This window comes from Lynx rufus, unplaced genomic scaffold (genome assembly GCF_022079265.1).
Source record: "Lynx rufus isolate CCGP_SWC_20201006 ecotype Redwood Valley unplaced genomic scaffold, mLynRuf1.p SCAF_4, whole genome shotgun sequence".
Taxonomy (NCBI): Eukaryota; Metazoa; Chordata; class Mammalia; order Carnivora; family Felidae; genus Lynx; species Lynx rufus.
The window spans coordinates 60,837,540-60,858,457 of NW_025814856.1; the positions used below are offsets into that span (position 1 = coordinate 60,837,540).

General features: G+C 46.8%; 1 pseudogene; it reads left to right on the top strand.

The window, feature by feature from the left end:
• LOC124523378 (cytosolic 10-formyltetrahydrofolate dehydrogenase-like) overlaps positions 1–20,918 on the top strand; it is a 143,578-nt pseudogene that overhangs the window by 117,966 nt on the left and 4,694 nt on the right.

Below are 20,918 nucleotides of genomic sequence, written 5' to 3' on the forward strand. Positions count from 1 at the left end.
AGCCTCCAGAGACAACTTGGCCCCCCACCTCCTCTCTTCTCTGCCCCAGTGTCAAAGCCAGAGGTCTTACATGTACCAGGACCAGTTTCTTGTCTGAGGAATCCGCCAGACTCAGTGCAGAGGCACACCTTGTTCCTGATGGCTGCCTGCTCCGCCTGTATCTGAAGTCCTCAGATGCCCCTGTAATACATTATCTGGTCGATTTGGGTCTCCTACCTGTGTCGGTCATAGGGGTTGCAGGATGCAGAAAAGACCCTGTTCATTTTTGAGCCCCAAGCATAATCTGGCTGCCCAGGGGGAAGGGGGAAGGAAACAATGGAGCCCCCTACCAGTGACTCCCCTTGCTTCTTCCAGGGCTCCACCAGGCCAGGCCAAAGTACAACCTAACCTTGACCAGGAAGGAGCCTATTGGGTGAGTCACAGCTCCGGGCAAAGACTCACCACACACTGGGCACTTTTCGTGCAATACGTAGTGTGAGCGCTTATCCCCTTTTTACGTATCTATTGAACTCTATTTATTCATCAATTATTACATGCCATACATTTCAGTTACTATATATAAAACAATGATCAAAAACTGATGGCAATGCCTGTCCTTGGGGGACTTACATTCTAGCAACTAAAACAGCTTTCATGTCTAAAGTAACTGTTCTGGGCCAAAGACTGTTTCGATGACCTAATAAGTACAATTTTACTTAATTGCCACAATTGCCCTGTATCAGTCAGGGTCATAGTGGAAAACAGAGGGTACATCTGAAAAATTTTATCTGAAAAGAGTATAATAACCAAGATGCATACAAATTAAGAACTACACAGAACCAAGGAGCAGGGTAAAAATAATAGAGAAATAGACAAAGGATAGGAACCAGTGCTCAACAGGAGACAGACATCTATCCAATCAACATAGAAAAGACTAGGAATTGGGGAAATGATGTTAAACCCAGAAGTGAGTGGTCTTGCCTCACCATCAGATGGTCCAAAAGCCTAGGGAGAGAGAAGCCCCCCACACTGCCTGTGGCAGAGGGAGGCGAGGGTCCACCTTAGGGAAAGGCAACATGGCAGTGACTGTTCAGTCCCCAAATGTACCTCGTCACATGCACAACTATGGTGGCTCACTGACACAGATGCATAAGGATACAAGCCCAAGAATACTCACAGCAGCTGTTCTGGGGCCTTGACAGCAAAACCCTGCACAACCCATGCTGAGTTCTGCAGCCTCCTAACCAGGGCATGGAGTGTGGCTGTGCAAAGGCATGAGACAGAGCTATGGGGACCACATAGAACAGCTCCAGGAGAAACTTGTGTGAGGGAAGCACACTGAGGAATGCCCTCTAAAATCATCTTAAGTGCATCAGTGCCCCAGTGTGGTCAGCACCCATCAGGCATTCCCACCTACCCTGTGCCCCTTACAATGTGGGGCTTCCGTGATCTCCCAGCAGGGACAACACATCCCTGTGGATGGTGGTCCAGGGCACTCAGCTTCCTTGGGAATGTGGGGGTGTGTCAGAAGGAGAATGTGTTCAGATGTCATTTGCATCAACATAAATGAGTACAGATGAACACACCAGGTCCTGAAGGACAGGCCTGCTGGTGAGGGTGACCCCTGTCAGGACAGTGGGCTATGGATGCAGGAAAACCCTGTCCTGTAGCCCCCAGAGAGGGGGAGTCTTGGGGGAGCACATAGCACTGACTCCAGGGCAGTGGTTCCCACCCAACCTTCCCCTCAGAGGACACAATATGGAGGCGGTGCCCCAGGACAGGCCCCCACAACAAAGAGCTACCCTGCCAAGGTGTCAGTGTTTAGAGTGAGAGCCCTGCATAGCCCGCGTGCTTGGAGCCCCTTCTTTAGGTGCAGGCCTTGAGATGGGCAGGGCAAGGGGACCAGGGCTCACCTGGCTGCCAGTCACAGGAATCTATAAAGTCACAGATCTTCCAGATGCTTCCCAGTGAGTCTGTCCCCATCAGACTGAGGACAGTGATGTGGAGCATCCAGATAGTTGGGGGACTGGGGAAGTTGTCCCTATATGGGTGGGTTTATGCATCTGCTAGAGCTGCCACAACAAAGTACTGAAACTAAGAGACTCAAGCAGCACATATTTGTTGCCTCAGCATTCTGGAGCTGGAAGTTCCAGATTCAGGTGTCAGAGTGTGGGTTTCTTCTAAGGGTATGAGGTAGAATCTGCTCCAGGCGTCTCCCCCAGCTTCTGGTGGTTCACAGGCAATCTTGGGTGTTCCCCAATCTCTGACCTCATGTTCACATGGTGTCTTCCCTCTGCATGTCTGTCTCTTCACATGGCTCTGTTTTTATAAGGACATCTGTCTAAGGACACCCCATTGCAGTATGACCTCATCTTAACTAATTATATCTGGGATGGCTCAATTTCCAAATAAGGATGTTCTGGATTTAGGATTTCAACTGTGGACTTTGAGAAGTACAGTTCAGCCATGACAGTGGGACTTCCCGATGTCTTTTCTCCTTTGGAGCCCCCACAACCCTGATGACCTCACCCACTTCCTGTGAACATTCATAGTGCTCCCTCTGCATTCTCATCCTGCTGGGTCTGCTGGGTCTTCTGGGTGTACATGAGGGTGGGGAGTGGCTCTCCAAACCCTTGGGTGCACTCTGTTGTTCCTAGGATGGTGTGCTGGCCCCCAGATTGTCCTGCCCTCAGCCTTTACACATGCTTTTCCCCTGCCTAGGTTCAGCTAAGAAGTCCCCTTTTTGAGAAACATTCTGTGGTGATGATGATCATTAATATGATGAAGAAAACAAGTTAGGTAGTCTGAGCGGCTCTGTGTGGACCGGCTCATTAATTGTCTGACATGGACGAAGACAGTGCCCTGTGTTTTACAGGAGTCAGGGGAAAGTAGGGCCTCATGCCTGCTGGGACTACATGTGTCATCATTAGGCTCTGCAGGACCATGGGGGGCTTCCCTTTGATGGAGACACTGCTCAGCCAGAGGATTTCTCTGGGACCAAGGGGCACACTGACACTGGGTACTACCTCTTAATGCAAAGCAGACAAGCCTTATTAAGCCTCCCCAAGATGACTGCTTCCTTCTCTCCATGGGACTGCCCCCTGGTCTCACAGCCAAGAGGACCCTCACTAACTTCCTCCTGGCCCACCCATTGATCCCAACCCTCTACCATACTCTCTCAGCCCACCTGGGTGATCCCTGGCTTTCTCCCAGGCCCTGCCTGCTGTCAACTCCCAAACTGCCTGGTGTCATGCCCTACTGGACTGTCCTTAGACAGGTCTCACAACTCTGATGAGACACCATTCCCTGTCATTGTGCCCTTCCAGGAAAAGGGACTACTACCACCCTAGACATACTGCTCCATCAGGGACTGGAAAGGCAAGGGTGAGCTCTCTCAGGGGGACCTTGGGCACCGTATCACAACACCTGGAGTGGAATGGGTGTCAAGCTTGGGAGAGAGGAAGCAGGTGCAGTCTGGCACCCAGACTGACTGGAGAGATGAAGACCCACTTCTTTTGTACGATAGGGTCTGTGGTATCATCATGCCCTGGAACTCCCCCCTGACAATGCTCTCCTGGAGGACGGCTGCCTGCATGGCTGCTGGGAACACAGAGGTGATCAAGCCTGCCCAGGTGGGGCTGGGTGTGTTCCAGGCGGGGCCTATTGGCTGTAGAGGAGAAGACAGGTGGCTTGTTGGGCCCTTTGCGCACCCAGGACTACACTCCCTGAGTGTAGAATGTATGAACATTCAAGAAGGATCCAGGCCTGGCCACAAGGCTGGAGCTTGCCAGGAGAAGGCACTGGAAGATATAGGAGGTAGTGGGCCTTACTCACCGCTTTCCACTGGAGCTATGGGGAAGCTGGGTGGGTTGGCACTACTCACTATGATGGGGCTTACCCTGGAGGGTCCTCCTGGCATGACTGCTTCTCCCTGCTTGCTACCTCAGCTGCTGGGAGGGGAAGGCAGAGCCCCACTTCCCAATCCTTCCTGACCCAGTCTTCTTCTCTGCCTCCCTGGGTGACTCCACTCACAGCCTTGAAGTTTGCAGAGCTGGCCTTGAAGGCTGGCATTCCCAAGGGCATGGTCAACATCCTCCCTGGATCTGGTAAGGGATATGGACAGAGGTATCTGGAGGCTCCGGGGATCCAGGAAGTCAGAGATGCACTTGGTCAGAACAGGGCTTGCTGCATGATGTGCTCTAGTGGAACAGAGTGATCGGGGGCCCAGCGATCCAGTGGGGGTGGCCAGCCTGGTGGGGAGATGGCCCTCTTCCATGGTGGGAGAGACCCAGACCTGAAAGGGTTCTAGCTTTCAAATGTTTCCCCAAATGTTTTCCATTTGTGTGTGTGTGTGTGTGTGTGTGTGTGTGTATGTGTGTATGTGTATACATGCACTGGAATAACTTTACATAACTTGGGAATGGTTATATTTAAGAGATTTTATCTGTAGAACATTCTAGGCTTAGAGCATTTAGAGAGGTATTACATGAATTGCTTATTTAATTTATTCTGTGTTTAGTGGTCTGGTTTATTGGAAATGTTGTCCCTTCTTTCATACATTTAATATATATTGGCATAGAGTTGTATTAATAATTTCTCATAATTAATTCCTTTTTTGATTCTCCCTTTGATTTTTATAATATCCCCATATACTTTTCACTTTTTCTTTCTCTTTTCAAATTGACTAAATTTGTGAAAAGTTCTTGTTTGTTCCTGTACACCCCTCAAAAAAAAACAAAAACAAAACAAAGAGCTCTCAAATTTCTTACCCATCCCATTGCTATTCCTTCTTATTTTTTCTGGTTTTGTCATTTTTATTTCTTTCTGTGTTCTCCTGTGTGCTTTTTTGGTAACCTTTTGAGTTGAAAGTTTAATTCATTTATATTTTTTTGTCATTTAAAGGAAAGCATTTAAAGAAAACCTTGGTGAAACCTCATACCTTTTTATTAATATTTTCATTATTATAAATGCCCCTATTTATTTCCATAATAGTTTTTTTTTTAATTTTTTTAATGTTTATTTATTTCTGGGACAGAGAGAGACAGAGTTATGTGTGGGGGAAGGGCAGAGAGAGAGGAGACACAGAATCCTAAACAGACTCCAGGCTCTGAGCCGTCACCACAGAGCCCAACTCAGGGCTTGAACTCGTCAACCATGAGATCGTGACCCAAGCTGAAGTCGGATGCTCAATCTACTGGGCCACCCAGGTGCCCCTTCCATAATAGTTTTTGCCTTAAAGTTTGCTTCATCTGTTTTAGCACAACTACTCTAGCTTTCATATGGTTTTTGTCTGCATGATGTATTTTTTTCATCCCTTTACTTGCAACGTATTTATATCTGAAGTCTTCTTGGACAGCATATATGTGGATCTTGTTTTGATCCAGTATGACAGTCGCTGACTTTCTGACTGGATTGTTTAATCCATTCACATGTACAGTGATTATTGATATAGTGGATTGATGTATGCCATTTTACTTTTTGCTTTCTGTGTCTCCTGTCTTTTGTTTCTATTTCTCTTTTATGGCCTTCTTTACATTAGTTAATATTTTCTAGTGTAACATTTTAATTATTTTAATGATTTTTTCAAAATAGAATTTTTCATTATTTTACCAGTGGTTTCTCTAAAATTTACCATACGCTTCTTAACTTATCAGAAAATACTCCATATTTATGCTAATTTAATTCCAGGGAAATATATAAATACTACTCCTCCATAGCTCTATCACCTCTGTGGTGTTATATCACATATTTTTGTGCACACATCACATTGATATATGTTACAAACCCAATAGTACACTGCTATAACTTTATATAATTTTATATAGAGAGAATTATAATTTTAATTCTCTCATATATAATTTTATATGAGAGAAGTTAAAGAGAAAGGGGAGCAAATATATAATTACATAGCTTGCTATATTAATCTTATTTACATTTCTGGTTCTTTTCATTTGTTCCTGTTGTTGAGTTACTCGGGTATCACTTCTTTACTCCATTTCAGTTTTGCTCCCGCCTACCTCCTTTCTGCTATTATTGTCAAATATATTTCATTTATATATGTTGTAAATCCAACAATACAATTATATACACATTGTTTTTATACATTTTCTTTTTAAATCAGTTAATAAAAGAAAGAAAATATGCATTTAAGCTGTCTTTTATAATTATGTAATTACCTTTCCTGGTGCTCTCTGATGGATTACTGTCTGAGTCACTTGCTTTCAGCTTGAAGAACTTCCCTCAGTATTGCTCATAAGGTGGGTCTGCTAGCAACAAATTAGCTAAGCTTTTGTTTATATGGAAATGCCTTTATGTTTTGCTTTTATTTTCTGAAAGATAACTTTGCTAAATATGAGATTCTTGGTTTGACAGTTTTGTTCTTTCAATGTTTGGAATGTATCATCCCACTACCTTCTGGCCTCTATTGTTTCTGATGAATAATAAAATGTTTCTGTTAATCTTATTGGGGTTCCTTTATATATGATTAATCATTTTCTCTTGCTGCTTCCAAAATTTTATTTTGTATTTGTTTTTCACCATTTTTACTAAGACGTGTTTGAGAGTGGACCTCCTTATGGTTATTTTACATGAAATTCATTGAGCTTTGTGGATTTTTAGACTAATGTTTTTCATCAAATTTGGGATGTTTTCAGCCATTATTTATTCTAACATTTTTCTCTGCTACTTTCAGTTTTCCTCTCTTTCTGGAACTCTCATTATGCATATATTGGTGTGTTTGATGGTAACCCACTCCTTTCTGAGGCACTTTTCATTAAAAAAATAATTTTTCTGGTTTTTAGATTGCATAATGTCTATCTTAAAGTTCACTCTTCTGCCATTCAAACCTACTGTTGAGCCACTCTACTGATTTTTTTTTATTTCAGTTACTGTACTTTTTAGTTCCAGAATTTCTACCTGGTTCTTAAAAAGTTTTGTTATTGATATTGTCTACTTGATGAGACAAGTGTGGTCTTTATGCATGGTTTCCTTTAGTTCTTTTAACATATATATAATGGCTGCTTGGCATCTTTGTCTGTTGAGTATGACATCTGGCCCCTCTCAGCTTATATTGTCTGCTTATTTTTTCTTTCCTGTGATGGGTTATACTTTCCTATTTCTTTGCATGCATCATAGCTTTGTTAAAAGCTGAACAATTTAGGTAATATATTGTACCAGTGCTGGGTACTGATCCTCTTTTTCGCCTTTGCAACATTCATTTTCGTTTTTTCCTTGTTTATGTCTTTAGTGACTTGGCTAGGCTATTTGAGTGACGTCTATTTTCCCTGTGGTGTGTACCCAGTGATGTCACTCATCAGGGACATAGCCCTGAGCATGGGATGATAGCAGTTTTAGCAGGGCTCTCTATGACTCTCTGTTTTCCTGGTCTCTCTGTTGCTATTTGCCTTTTTGGTGTAATACTCAGCAGTTCAGCTCAGCTGACTGCAATCTGGTTGCTCTATTGTTTTCAACAATGCTCTGGGGCATCAATTGCTCTATGATAGGACCTAATTAAATTTGGACTCCTTTGCCAGGGTAGTTTTTGAGGTCAGCCTTTGAGGTTTGTTTCTACCCAGAGGGCTCTTCCCTGGTTCTCTCTGGTAAACTAACTGACCTGTGGTTTACCTTAATGCTGTCATAGAGCTATCAGCCTTCTCTTAAATGTTCATCCCCAAGATCTCTGTTGTTTTTGAGAATGCCCTTAAAATTGAACTTCACTACACAGTTTCAAATAAAGTCAGTGCCTTTTGGGAGCTCTCTGTTCTTACAGAAATCTTCTTCCCCTGCCCCAAATGTCTGAACCTCTGGCACAGATGATGGGTCCTATGAGGGAGCTGGGGCTAAGCAGATGAGGTCCCAGTAGTCTCAGCCTGCCACACCTGGGTTAGAGCCTTCACTTTATGAGTGGGGACTAGGTGGAAGCCATACTCATCAGGAATTTAGCCTCTGAAACACGGAGTTGGGGGCACCTGGGTGGCTCAGTCAGTTAAGCATACAACTTCGGTTCAGGTCATGATCTCGTGGTCTGCGGGTTCGAGCCCCACATCAGGCTCTGCGCTGACAGCTCAGAGCTGGGAGCCTGGAGCCTGTTTCATGTTCTGTGTCTCACTATCTCTCTTCCCCTCCCCTGCTCATGCTCTGTCTCTCTGTGCCTCACAAAACTAAATTTTAAAAAATGTCTTAAAAAAATTAAAACACAGAGTTGGAGAAGATGAAAAATGGTGATGGCCTGACCCTCCTGATGAGATGTAATATCCCTGGACTGGGAGCAGGAGGAGAGGTACCCTGCCTTCCTGACCACACCTGTCTGGGGTGAGTTTCTACCACCTGGATGGAGAGAATTGTTCATGGCTCAAGTACCATAGACTCTCATTGTTCTTACTGAGATTTGGTAGATTTACTTGAATAAATGTTTCTTCGTTTGCTTAAATGGGAGTTTATGAAAATTTTCAGAGATTGTATATGGTTGTTTTTTTTATAAATCATTTTCACCAGTTATGGTTATTTCCCTGGGAATTGCCAACAGGGCTCCTCATACTAGTCTTCAGCAGTGACTCCAACCTTATGCCTTTTGAATTTATTGTGTTCATATTTGTATTATTCTTAAATAACATACAATTATAGTTTTGATATCTTTGCTGACCCAGTAAGACTTAAAAAAATCCAATTGTTTTCTTCTTAAATTCTGTTCCTGTGTTTCTAGTTTTATTATGTCATGGTCAGAGAATATGTCCCTTGGTATTTTTTTGCTAGTGCTGCCATAACAAAGTACCACAAACTAGATAGCTTAAGCAACAGAATCATACTGATCAAGGAGACTAGAAATCATAGATGAAGGTGTCATTAAGGCAATGCTCCCTCTAATGGCTCTAGAGACGATCCTTGCCTTTTCCTAGCTTTAGAAGCATCACTGATTTCTGCCTTGATCTTGACATGGTGCTTTGTCTCTATGTGTGTCTGTATTCAAGTCCCCTCCCACTTTTTTTAAGGTTTATTTATTTGTTTGGAGAGAAGAATAATAAGAGAGAGAGAGAGAGAGCCAGAAGGGGAGGGGCAGAGACAGAGGGAGAGAGAGAATCCCAAGCAGGCTCCACACTGTCAGTGCAGAGCCCAATGTGGGGCTCAAACCCACAAACCATGAGATAATGGCCTGAGCGGTAACCAAGAGTCAGATGCTCAACCAACTGAGCCACCCAGATACCTCTCAAATTGTGTCAAAGGACACCATTGACCTAATAAATCCATTACTGGGTTAAGGCCAACTCTAATGATGTCATTTTAACTAATTACATCTGCAACAGCCCTATTCCCAAATAAAATCACATTCTGAGGATATCAACATATGAATGGGGGAAGACACAATCCAACCCATAAAAGCCTATAAACATTCTGCTTTCTAAAATGGAGAATTTCTGGGGCACCTGGATGGCTCAGTCAGTGGAGTGTGTGACTCTTTAAAAACGTTTATTTATTTTTGAGTGAAAGATGGAGATTAAGCAGGGGAGGGGCAGAGAGAGAGAGACAGAGACAGAGAAACAGAATCCGAAGCAGACTCTCATCTCTGAGCTGTCAGCACAGAGCCCAATGTGGGGCTCAAACCAACAAGTTGTGAGATCATGACCTAGGCTGAAGTCAGATGCTTAATCGACTGAGCCACCCAGGTGCCCCTAAAATGGAGAATTTCTTTGTGATCTGATATATGATACATTCTTGTAAATATTTATTGAACAGCCTAAAATAGTGATGATGATGATTATTATTATTATATACACTTTATTTTTCAGAGCAGTTTAAGGCTTACAGAAAAATGGAGTAAAAAGTATAGAGAGTTCCCATATACCTCATATCCTCATGTGTCTACAGCCTCCCTCACTATAGACATCACACACCAGAGACATCACACACACACTATAGACATCACACACACATTTGTTACAATTGACAAACTTACACTGACACATCATTATCACCCAAAGCCCATAGTTTTCATTAGGATACACTCTTGGTGTTGTACATTCTATGACTAATATGTTATGACATACTTCCACCATTGTGGTATCATATGGAATAGTGTCACTGCCCTATGACTTCCCTGTGCTTCACCTACTTTGCCTCCCTCCCTCCACCCCTGGCAACCCCCAACCTTTTACTGTCTCCATAGCTCTGCCTTTTCTAGAACATCGTATATTTGAACTCATATAGTATATAGTCTTTTCAGATTGGCTTCTTTCACTTAGTAATATGCATTTAAGTTTCTTCCACATCTTCTCATGGCTTGATAGCCCATTTCTTTTTAGGGCTGAATAATATTCCACTGTCTGGATGTTCCACAGATTATTTATCTATTCACCTACTACTGAAGGACATCTCAGTTTCTTCCATGTTTTGGCAACTATGAATAAAACTGCTATAAACATCTATATGTAGTGTTTTCTGTAGACATAAGTCTTCAACTCATTTGGTAAATACCAAGGAATGTGATTGGTGGATCTTATGCTAAAGTTATGTTTACTTTTGTAAGAAATGACCAAACTGTCTTCCAGAGCAATTGACCTACTTTACATTCCTACCAGCAATGAATGAGAGTTCCTCTTGCTCCACATCCTCTCCAGCATTTGGTGCTGTCAATGTATTGGATTTTGGCCATTCAAATAATTGTGTAGTGGTGTCTCACTGTTGTTTTAATTTGCAATCCCTAATGACATATGTTGAGCATCTTTACATATACTTATCTGCCATCTGTATATTTTCTTGATGAGGTATATGTACAGATACTGCCTGTACAATTTTTTAATTTGGTTGTTTATTGTCTTAGTGTTGATTCTTTTTTGAGATCTTTGTGTATATATATATATATATATATATATATATATATATATATCGTTTATTTATTTGGGGGGGGTCAGAGAGAGAGGGAAACAGAGAATTTGAAGCAGATTCCAGGCTCTGAGCTGTCAGGACAAAGCCTGATGTGGGGCTCAAAACTCACAACCGTGAGATCATGACCTGAGCCAAAGTCAGACACTCAACCAACTGAGCCACACATGTGCCCCAAGATCTCTGTATATTTTGGATAGCAGTCCTTTATCAGATGTGTCTTTTGCAAATATTTTCTTTCCCAAACAGTTACTTTCTTTTTAACAAGAATGGTGGAATGGAATTAGTATCTTAACTATCTATAGAGGATGAAAGTGTCCCAATTCAAACCTACTGAACCAGAATCTTCACAGGTTCACCTTAGTACATGCAGTTTTACAAGCTCAGAGGCAGGGGAGCCATGGAAATGGAGGGGCCAACTGGGTGGAGGAGCCCAGGATTAGGTAATTGATAAGGTGGGGAAGGGAAGTATCAAGATCGACTCCTAGGTCCTGGCTTGAACAACTGGTTGCAAGGAGAGGTTGTTTACTGAAATGGAGAACCCAGAAAAATAACATGTATTGGGAAAGATTAGGAGTTCAGTTTCAAATATGTTGAGTTTGAGAGGCTGCAAAGCATCCAAGTGGAGGTGGTGAGCAGTCAGAGGAATCATAAATGGATCCAGATCACAGACAGATTGAGAAGATAAAAATTGCATTTGAAAAGGTGAGCCAGGGTGAGGTCAATTTGAGGAGACAGTATGTGTTGAAAAAAGGAGAAGATGACCTTATTTTAACATACTCACCTCTTTAAAGACCCTGTCTCCAACCACAGTCAGGTCTGAGGTTCTAGAGGTTAAGACTTCAGCATAATGAATTTTGAGGGCACACATTCTGCCATACCAGGAAGTAAGCCCTGGGCACGGAGGGCACTAAGTACTGGGGGTGCACAGCCCAGAGGCCTGGCCTAAAGAGGCACATGTGAGGGGTGGCAGAGCTTGTACCTCGCCCTCAGCACCTGCTGGCTGCCATGACTCCTTCATTCACTCCAACCTGCAGGCCCACTGGTTGGCCAGAGACTCTCAGACCATCCTGATGTGTGGAAAATTGGGTTCACAGGTTCCACGGAGGTGGGAAAACACATCATGAAAAGGTAGGTGGTTGGAGGTATCTCTGGTCACAGTGTGGAGAAGTAGACAGTGCTGTGTGTGAGCTTGAGGCAGGCCCTAGTCTGGTGTCTGAGTTTCTGACCAGCCTCTGGTGAGGCCGGTGCAGCTGCTCTGTGGAGTGCACTTAGACCCGGGGCTGCTGGAGATTCTGTGCAATTTGGGGCTTTGAGCATGCATGGCCGCTTGGGACAGAGCTGCTCTGAATTGAGATGGGCTTCAAGTGTGAATGGCCCACTGGATTTTGAAAACTTAGTGCACAAATAGCTCATTAATAACTTTATATTGATGACAGGTTTAAATTTATTTTTATGAATTGTGCTAAATTAAATACATTAGAATTAATTTCATTGGTTTCTTTTTAGTTTTTCTTTTAAAACTAAAAGGAAGTTACTTTAGTTTTTTTAGTGGTAGTGAAAAAAAATGCTGTTACATTTGTGGCTGGTATTTGAGGCTTTTGCTCTATTCTGTTGGACAGCCCTGTTCTAGAGCATCATTTCATCTCTTATTCCTGGTATTTGCCTCACATCAGCTGGGGTTCTATTTCTGGCTCTGTTACAAATTCATGATATGACCGGGGCCAAGCTCTGACCCTTCCAGGCCTCAGTTTCTCCACCAGTTGAGTGAAAGTTGTTTTCATGTTCCATGGTGCTGGTTTGTGCAGCCAACAAGCTTGGGGCTACAGACAGGGCTGTACTGCAGCAAGGTACCTTGTACCCCTGCCTGTCCCAAGACAAACCCTGGGTGCCTGAGCACCACCACACTGAAACTGAATTCTGGGGATGGGTTTCAGGCATGTGTACTTGAGTGAGAGGTACAAATAGAGAGGAGCTGGAGCTTCTGTTGGACATAGTGACGCCTTTCTCTGAGGTCACGAGACCACCCACCACTGCCTGTGCTGTAAGACTTGTGAGTGAGACCTCCCAGTGTGTTGGAGAACAAGAAGCCGGGGGCACCGTAAGAATGTCCTGAAGGAAAGGGACAGAGCAGCAAGAAACTGAAAGCAGTTTCATTCCCAGGATGGAAGGCTGCTAGGACTGCTCGTTCTGTCCAGAATGACATCATACAGGCTCCAGGCCTGGGGATAAGAATGTTTTGTCTGGTGCCAGATGTACTCATGACCCAGTATGCAATACACTGCAGGTGCATGACGTGTCAAGATGCCAAATACTATGTTGTATGTGCTTGCTGTTATCAGATAATTTGCAAAAATAGAAGAGGCTTGAGCCAGGGGACTGATGCTTGGGCTCCTGGAGAGTCTTAGCCCCCTGCTTTCCAATTCTCTCATCACTGCATCTTTAGGACCTATTTCTCTACACCAGAGCAGTCCAGCTACAACATGACAATTCCGTAGGGAGAAAGGCTTCTCTTGTGTTAGAACATCACCTTATTGTAGCCCCCAGTGCAGAGCAGTGTTCTTTTTCCCTGAGACACTTCTGCAGCCCCTGACTCTGCTCTCCAGGGGGCCTCTCTATGCCCTGAAAGATGGGGTTCTCACCTCTTGGCCCCACACAAGCCCTCTGGGGGCCAGGATGCATCCTGGGCCCTGGCACTTTCCTTGAGTAGGCACCATGTTTATGCTGATCACAGCAGCTTTACATGGTATCTTTTCTGGGCCAGGAGCCACAGCCAGTGTGGCTGGTAGAGTGTATCTTTAGAGTCAGTGGAGGCTGACATCAGAGCCTGTGAATGGGGCCAGGAAGAGCTACTCTGAAGCTTTTTGAGTGCAGCAGAGCAAGCCTCAGCATTGAAGAAAGGGAGGCTGGTGGTGGTGCAGGACTGATGGATGGGGTGCAGATGGATGGATGAGGGAATGGGGCCAGAGCTTACTGCAAGTAGTCACAGCAGCTGATTTACTTGTCCTTATTCAATAGCTAGCTGGTCTTCCCAGTGCTGTGTAGGTGATAGTTCTATGTGAGCACGTATGTGCTAGGGTGAGTGAGGGCTCAGTAAATGTCAGCTCTGAGGACTCCAGGGCAGGAGGGCTTGGATGGGTGTCTTGTGGCTCTGGGGCTGCCATCTTCTGGGGACTTTCCAAGACCCCTGATGCTGGCTCCTGAGATGGGAGCCTTCTTCCCAGGTAAGTCCTGAGCAAGGAGAACCCCTCCCCACTCCCACCCCATGCCATGGCTGTGTTTCACTGGCCCACTCCTGTGAGTGTCCCTTTGCGGACACTATCAATAAGTCCACTTTGTGCCCACTGATGCAACATGCACAGGACCCACAACTTCTCTCTGTTTGCACCCGTCACTAAAAATCCAAGAGGCCAAAGGCCTTGTGGCACTGCAGCCACCCCAACAGGTCCTGTGTTTGGTTTATTTATTGGATAAACACAGTTGCATGACCAGACAAATGCCTGTCCACCCCAGTGGGGCTTATGCTTTATGGGCAGGGTCAGACACAAATACACTGCACAGCAAAACACATCAGACGCGGAGCTCAGGAGCATGCAATTTATAGGGAGCAGTCAGGGCAGGCACCCCAGCAAGAGAACATTGGAACAGAGGCCAGAAGGAAGTGAAGAAGGAGCTTCAAGGATATGTGAAGCAGGAACGATCCCAAGGGGCTGAAAGCAAAGGCCCTGTGATGGGCGTGAGCCTGGGTGTGGAGGAGGAAGAAGGCAGCAGTATGGAAAGGGAAGGGAGAGCTGATGAGCATGGGGGTGGGGAGAAGCCCCCTCTGGCCCTCTGTTTGCTTTTTGAGTACAGCATGCTTTGGAGCTTCCTTTGGCCCCTCCATCTGGAGCTCCTGTGTCCCCATCTCCCAGGGACCCAGTCCTACCAACCTCTGTCCCTTTCAGCTGCGCCCTGAGTAACATGAAGAAGGTCTCCCTGGAGCTGGGCAGGAAGTCACCCCCCATCATCCTTGCTGACTGTGACCTCAGCAAGGCTGTGCAGATAGTGAGGACCACCTGGAGGTGGACGTGGGGTGCCCATCTCTGATTCCACAGTCAAACTCACACATTTGGCCTAGACTGGCAGGAAGGAGCCTAGGGGCAAAGAATGACATATATCTTCCAGAAAAAAAAAAAAAAAACACTTCCCAAGAAGTTTTGTGACTGCCAGAATTACCAAGATCAGCTTCACAGAATAGGAAATGTTAGCCATATTCCCATCTGTTCTGATATCAGCATGAAAACCTCTCCTTTTTGCTGTGTCTGTTTGTCCAGCTCCACCACTGACTCACTGGGCAGCCTCAGGCAAGTTACTTAACCTTTCTGGGCCTCATGTTCTCACCTGTATGATGGGGAGAATACACCTATGGTTGTTATAGGGATTCAACAAGCTATTAAGTCCGAAGGGCTTAGAAGATGTGGCAGGTGCTGTGTGTCAGTTGTTCTTATATTTGTATTGTCACTGTCATTGTTATGCCTCAGTCCCCCTCTCCACACCTTCAGGAGCAAGCCAGTAAGGCCGTGTTCCACCAGTGCCCAAATATGCCCCATTCCATCTAACTGTCACTGTGCCTTGGAGCACAATGTGTCACCCAGCATGGACATGAAAGGGAGTGCAGCCTCAGATAGGGAAATTGAGGGAGGCCAGTTCATCAGCCCAAGCGTCTTGGCCCTGGTGCTAAGGCCATTGCTGCAGGGCCAGCAACCCAGGCCATGTCATTGGTCAGTGCAATCCCAGCTTCCATGAGAACCAAGCTTGACACAGAGCAGTCAGGTTCATACTCCTCCCCTGGCTGACCACATAGGGCTCCCCAGGGCAAAAATACAGGCCCCTTTGAGGAGTGTCCCTCTGAAGACATTTATTCTAGATCCCTGCCAGGAGTTCTCTCAGGCCTGAGCTGGCACCCTGTCCCTCCCGAGACATGGGCTGCTGCCTGCTCCAAGCTAACAGACCCTCCAGGCTCAGCCCCAAGAGTGTGAGCTCTGACTCCTCCTGTATCACCCCAGGGAACACGCCTATGAAGGGTCACCAGGCTCACTCCCTGACTCCCTCTTGTCCTCCACTCTCTGCAATGCGGACACAAGTGTCCCCAGGGGATGGGACTCATCTCCCCTCTTGAGGTGAATGAGTAATGAGTGGAGCCGGTATGCCCAGTGCTGGCTGGGCCTGGCCCACCATCCCATCAAAGGTCAGGATATACACATTCCTCCCTTACCCTATAGGAAGGGGGTACCTGGGGCTGATGGGATGTGGGGGGGCTGGTGCCTTGGGAGAGGTTGTAAGCCAGCATCCTTATCCATTCTCTGAAGGGGATGAGCTGTGTCTTCTTCAACAAAGGCGAGAACAGCATTGCAGTAGGCCAGCTCTTCGTAGAGAACTCAATCCCCAACCACCTTGTACAGAAGGTGGTAAGTTCTTCTGCAGAGTCTTCATTGGGGAGACTTGGGCTGCAGGGGGTTGGGGGCAGGGAGGCAGGCTTGGGCCAGGCGGAGTCAGGCACTGTTCATCTGAGCAAGGAAACCATCAGGCAAAGCTGTATCATTTTACTGATTTTTATTATTTCAGCAAGAAATAACAACTCTGCAGCTCACACTGACATAACCAAAAAGGGTCTGTGCTAGGGTAGGTCCACAGAAGTGAAGCCTGAACCAGGAATTCAGCTGTATGTGGCTCACTAAGGGTGAGCTCTCAGATCAAGCCTGGGAGGTGGGAGGAACCAGGAAAGGACAGAGACAGGACATGATCTCAAGTGACATCCAGCCCTAGCCTGACCCACACATAGGAGCTCTGGAGCAAGAAGGACAACTCTTAAGTATACCCCTGGGGTCAAGGGGACAGGCTTTCAACTCCTGTCAACAGTTGTTGTCTTTGAGTGTCCATGGACTAGAGGAGTTCTCCCTAGGACCTGAGACCATCAGCAGCTGCTTCTCATGGCTGCTGCAGGATGGGTGCCCATAGGTAAAGAGGATGTGGCATTGTGCTGATAGCATAGAACCAAAGGGGAAGTCACCCTGTCCCCACTGACTGTTAGAAAAGGCTGTGGGGGAGGATGCTGGTTGGGTCCCAGGTCCATCCCTGGCCCATTCAGTGATTGCAGGACCCACGGGGCTCTGGTTGGCTCAGCTTCAGCCAAGAGCCCTTCCCCACATCCTGATCACAGTGGGTAAGAGAGGGGATGCTGGAACAACAACCACTACATGCAGGCTTAAAGGACTGTATTTACGAAGGCAGGAAAAAATGAGAGAACAGGACTGAGACAAGGCACGGCAGGTGTTAGGAAGGAGTTCTGGAGAGGGTCTTTTTTTTTTAGAGAGAGAGAGAGAGCGTGTGTGGTTGAGTGGCGGAGGCACAGACAGAGAGGGAAAGAGAGAGAATGCCAAGCAGGCTGTATACTGTCAGGGCAGAGCCCAGAATGGGGCTCGATCCCACAAACAGTGAGATCAGTACATGATTCAAAATCGAAAGTCAGACGCTTAATCCATGGAGCCACCCAGGTGTCCCTGGAGAGGGTCTTGCATAATGGGTAAAAATATGAAACGTAGGGAGAAAAGGAGCAGACCTTCTAGAAGGGAGTGTAACAGCTTTTTCCATGTCATAAGCTAGTCCCCAAACTTAGTGGCTTTGGTAAATGCTGTTTGTGCAGTTATAGTCCTGCGGGTTGGCACCATGGGCACCAGCCCAGGTTCACCTGAGGTTGGCTCGTGTATCTGTGGCCGACAGGGGCACTGGTGGCTGCACTGGGAAGGCTCATCTTTGTCCTTGTGTTGCTTCCTATCACAGTGTGTGCTCGGGCACATGCAGGGCCAGCGGCAGGATTCCCAAGAGTGAGAGCAGGAGTTGAGAGCCCTCTTGGATCTCTCAAAGGTTGTTCATGCCACATTCTACCTGCCAAAGCAAGTCACAGGCCACCCCAGTTTGAAAGGGTGGGAAACCAGCTCCACCTCGATGGGAAGTGCATACAGTGGTGTCCACTTGTATAACCCACTGTAGTTTGGGAGCTGGGAAGCCTGGCTGAGCAAGTCCTTCGCTGTGACACGCCCAGCACAGGAATAGCTGAACCTGGGACACGGATGGAGAATCATGATGGAGGGGGCGGCTCACTGAGCGGATGTGGTTATGGGGAGCACAACCCTTCTGGAGACTGCAGGGGAGTCATGAAACTCCCACAGGGTGAGGCAGGGGTCAGAATCCCAGGATAACTCTCAGGACCATCTCAGTTCCCAAATACAGCAAGGGAGAAGTGCACCCAGGACGCTCAGCACTATTGCTCTTGGAATCCTAGGGACATAGGTTGGAGGGTGGCCAAGTGACAGCAGAGAAGGGGAACAAAGCAGGAGATGGGGACCCCTTTCAGCACAGAGAAGTAAGGGGTTCTTGGTGAAAGGGCAGAAGGTGTTCCTTGGGGACTTGAGTGTCCGCTGCATCTGATTAGGCCTTTCTGGAGTGTGTGTGCAGAGCCTGAATGGAGGGGTGAGACAGCCCTCGCCTCAGAGGTAGAGGAGATGGCCAGTCAGACCTGACCTTGATGCAGCCACAGGGAGGGTGTAGATGACCTTGTTTGATTTTAGGAAACCAAGGAAGGAGCCTGGAGAGAGAAAAATGGAAGAGGTGGATCCTAGCCTGGAGGCCAGAAGTTCTGATGTCTACATCCCACTGGTTATGCCACCTGAGTTCTTTTCCGTAGCACAGCATCCCATACTCAGGAGCTTTTCTGAATCTCTGCACTCAGCCCCAGAATCCATCAGACACTATATGGCACATCCTTTAAGGAGATCCAGACCCACATCTCCAGGCGGCAAAGCCTAGACCTACTTTTCGGTTGTCTGAGGCAACAGGGAAGACTTCCTGGAAGGAGATGGCCTTGAAGCTGGGCCCTGCAGCAGGCAGAAGTGGGAGCAGGAGTGGGTGGACTCAAGGCCCAGGAGCCTCTGCTCCACTCTTACCACCGGGGCATTGCAGCAGGACTGGTGTTCCCTGGCCCCATCCCCATCCCCATCCCCATCCCATGTTCTGGAGTCCCCAGACAAATGTTCTTTCAGCTTCTCAGCCTGTGAAGCTGGGCGTAGGACTGGTGTAGAGATGCACTCTACTGGCACCACCCCCCAACCCCACGTCCGGCCCTCACCTATATCCCTGGACACCTCCGTTTTCCCAGGTCATCTGATGCTATGCTCGGGTCTCCTTGCACATAGGATACATCTTGGATTTCAGCCTGGAAGGCAGGTTTGGAACCAGAATATGGAACATCCTGAGGGTGTGTGGAATTTCTTCAGGGGCCAGTGGCTGGTGGCCAAATGCAGAAATGTCAGTGGGTCAGGTTTGGAGCATTGCCAGGAACTTGGGCACCTGAGCAGGACCTGACTAGGAGAACTTTCCACAGGTAGAAGAGGTGAAGAGGATGAAGATCGGTAACCCTTTAGACCGGGACACCAACCATGGACCGTAGAACCACCAAGCCCACCTATGGAAGCTAATAGAGTACTGCCAGCATGGCGTGGAGGGAGGGGCCACGTTGGTCTGTGGTGGGAGTCAAGTCCCTCGGCCAGGTCAGTCAGAGCACTCCACTTGGGTGAACTGAAAGGCCAGTAGCGTGGCCTCTGGTTTCCTATCTACTTCTAATTGGAGGTATGTGAAGGCCATGGTTAGGCTCCCAGGCCTCAGGGCCCATCTGTGACACTGGATGCCATGGCCTTGGCTATCTGGACACCTGCCAGACCAGGCGTGGTGCTGGCAAGGTGAAGACACCAAAGCTGAAATCCAGTCAGTGCTGGTTTAATGTGTATCATCGTGGACTTTAATTTGCCATAAACCTCTCCACGTCTGTGAAATTCTCTCCTCCTGTGGATTCCAAGGCACTGGCTTTCATGGCTTTCTATCTTTGGCATTACTTCTCAGTGGCCACTCTTCACTGAACCTCCCTCACCACCTGTCCCTTAAATGGAGGTATGCTCAAGTGTCTCCTGAGCTTGGAGTGTTGCTTATGGCAGACACTTTCCCTGGAGGATCTCACCCCCTGCAGTGGCTTGCACCTCCCCAAATATCTGTCTCTAGGCTGCTCCTCATTCAGAAATCCTGCCTACCTGGACACCTCCACCTGCCTGTCTCCTCCTCATCCAGAAATCCTGCCCACCTGGACACCTTCACCTGCATGTCCACAGCCCCTTTACACTGAATGGGTACCGAATCCACCACATCATCTGAGTTCCCCCAGCCCCAACCTGACCCAGGGATACACCTGCCTGTCTAGAATCTTCCATCTGATCAAGTCACTGGAGCCAGAGGAGCAGGAGCTGTGGCATGGACTATTTGAACTGCTTCCTTGTTCGGGGCGCCTGGGTGGCGCAGTCGGTTAAGCGTCCGACTTCAGCCAGGTCACGATCTCGCGGTCTGTGAGTTCGAGCCCCGCGTCGGGCTCTGGGCTGATGGCTCAGAGCCTGGAGCCTGTTTCCGATTCTGTGTCTCCCTCTCTCTCTGCCCCTCCCCCGTTCATGCTCTGTCTCTCTCTGTCCCAAAAATAAATAAATGTTGAAAAAAAAAAATTTGAACTGCTTCCTTGTTAGATTGCCCACTACATGGGGAAAGACACTGTGTCTGTTTCTATGTACACCATCAGGTCCTTCATGCCAGCACTGGGACTCACATGAAACCTGAGTTAATTTGATGGAATGAAGGAGGGAAGGAAACAATGAATTTCAGACTCCTCTCTTTTCTTGACCCACTACTCTAAATTAACTGCCTGAATGAGAAAAAATGAAATATGGCCTTTTGTAGCAACGTGGATGGAACTGGAGAGTGTGATGCTAAGTGAAATAAGCCATACAGAGAAAGACAGATACCATATGGTTTCACTCTTATGTGGATCCTGAGAAACTCAACAGGAACCCATGGGGGAGGGGAAGGGAGAAAAAAAAAAAGACGTTAGAGTGGGAGAGAGCCAAAGCATAAGAGACTGTTAAAAACTGAGAACAAACTGAGGGTTGATGGGGGGTGGGAGGGAGGGGCGGGTGGGTGATGGGTATTGAGGA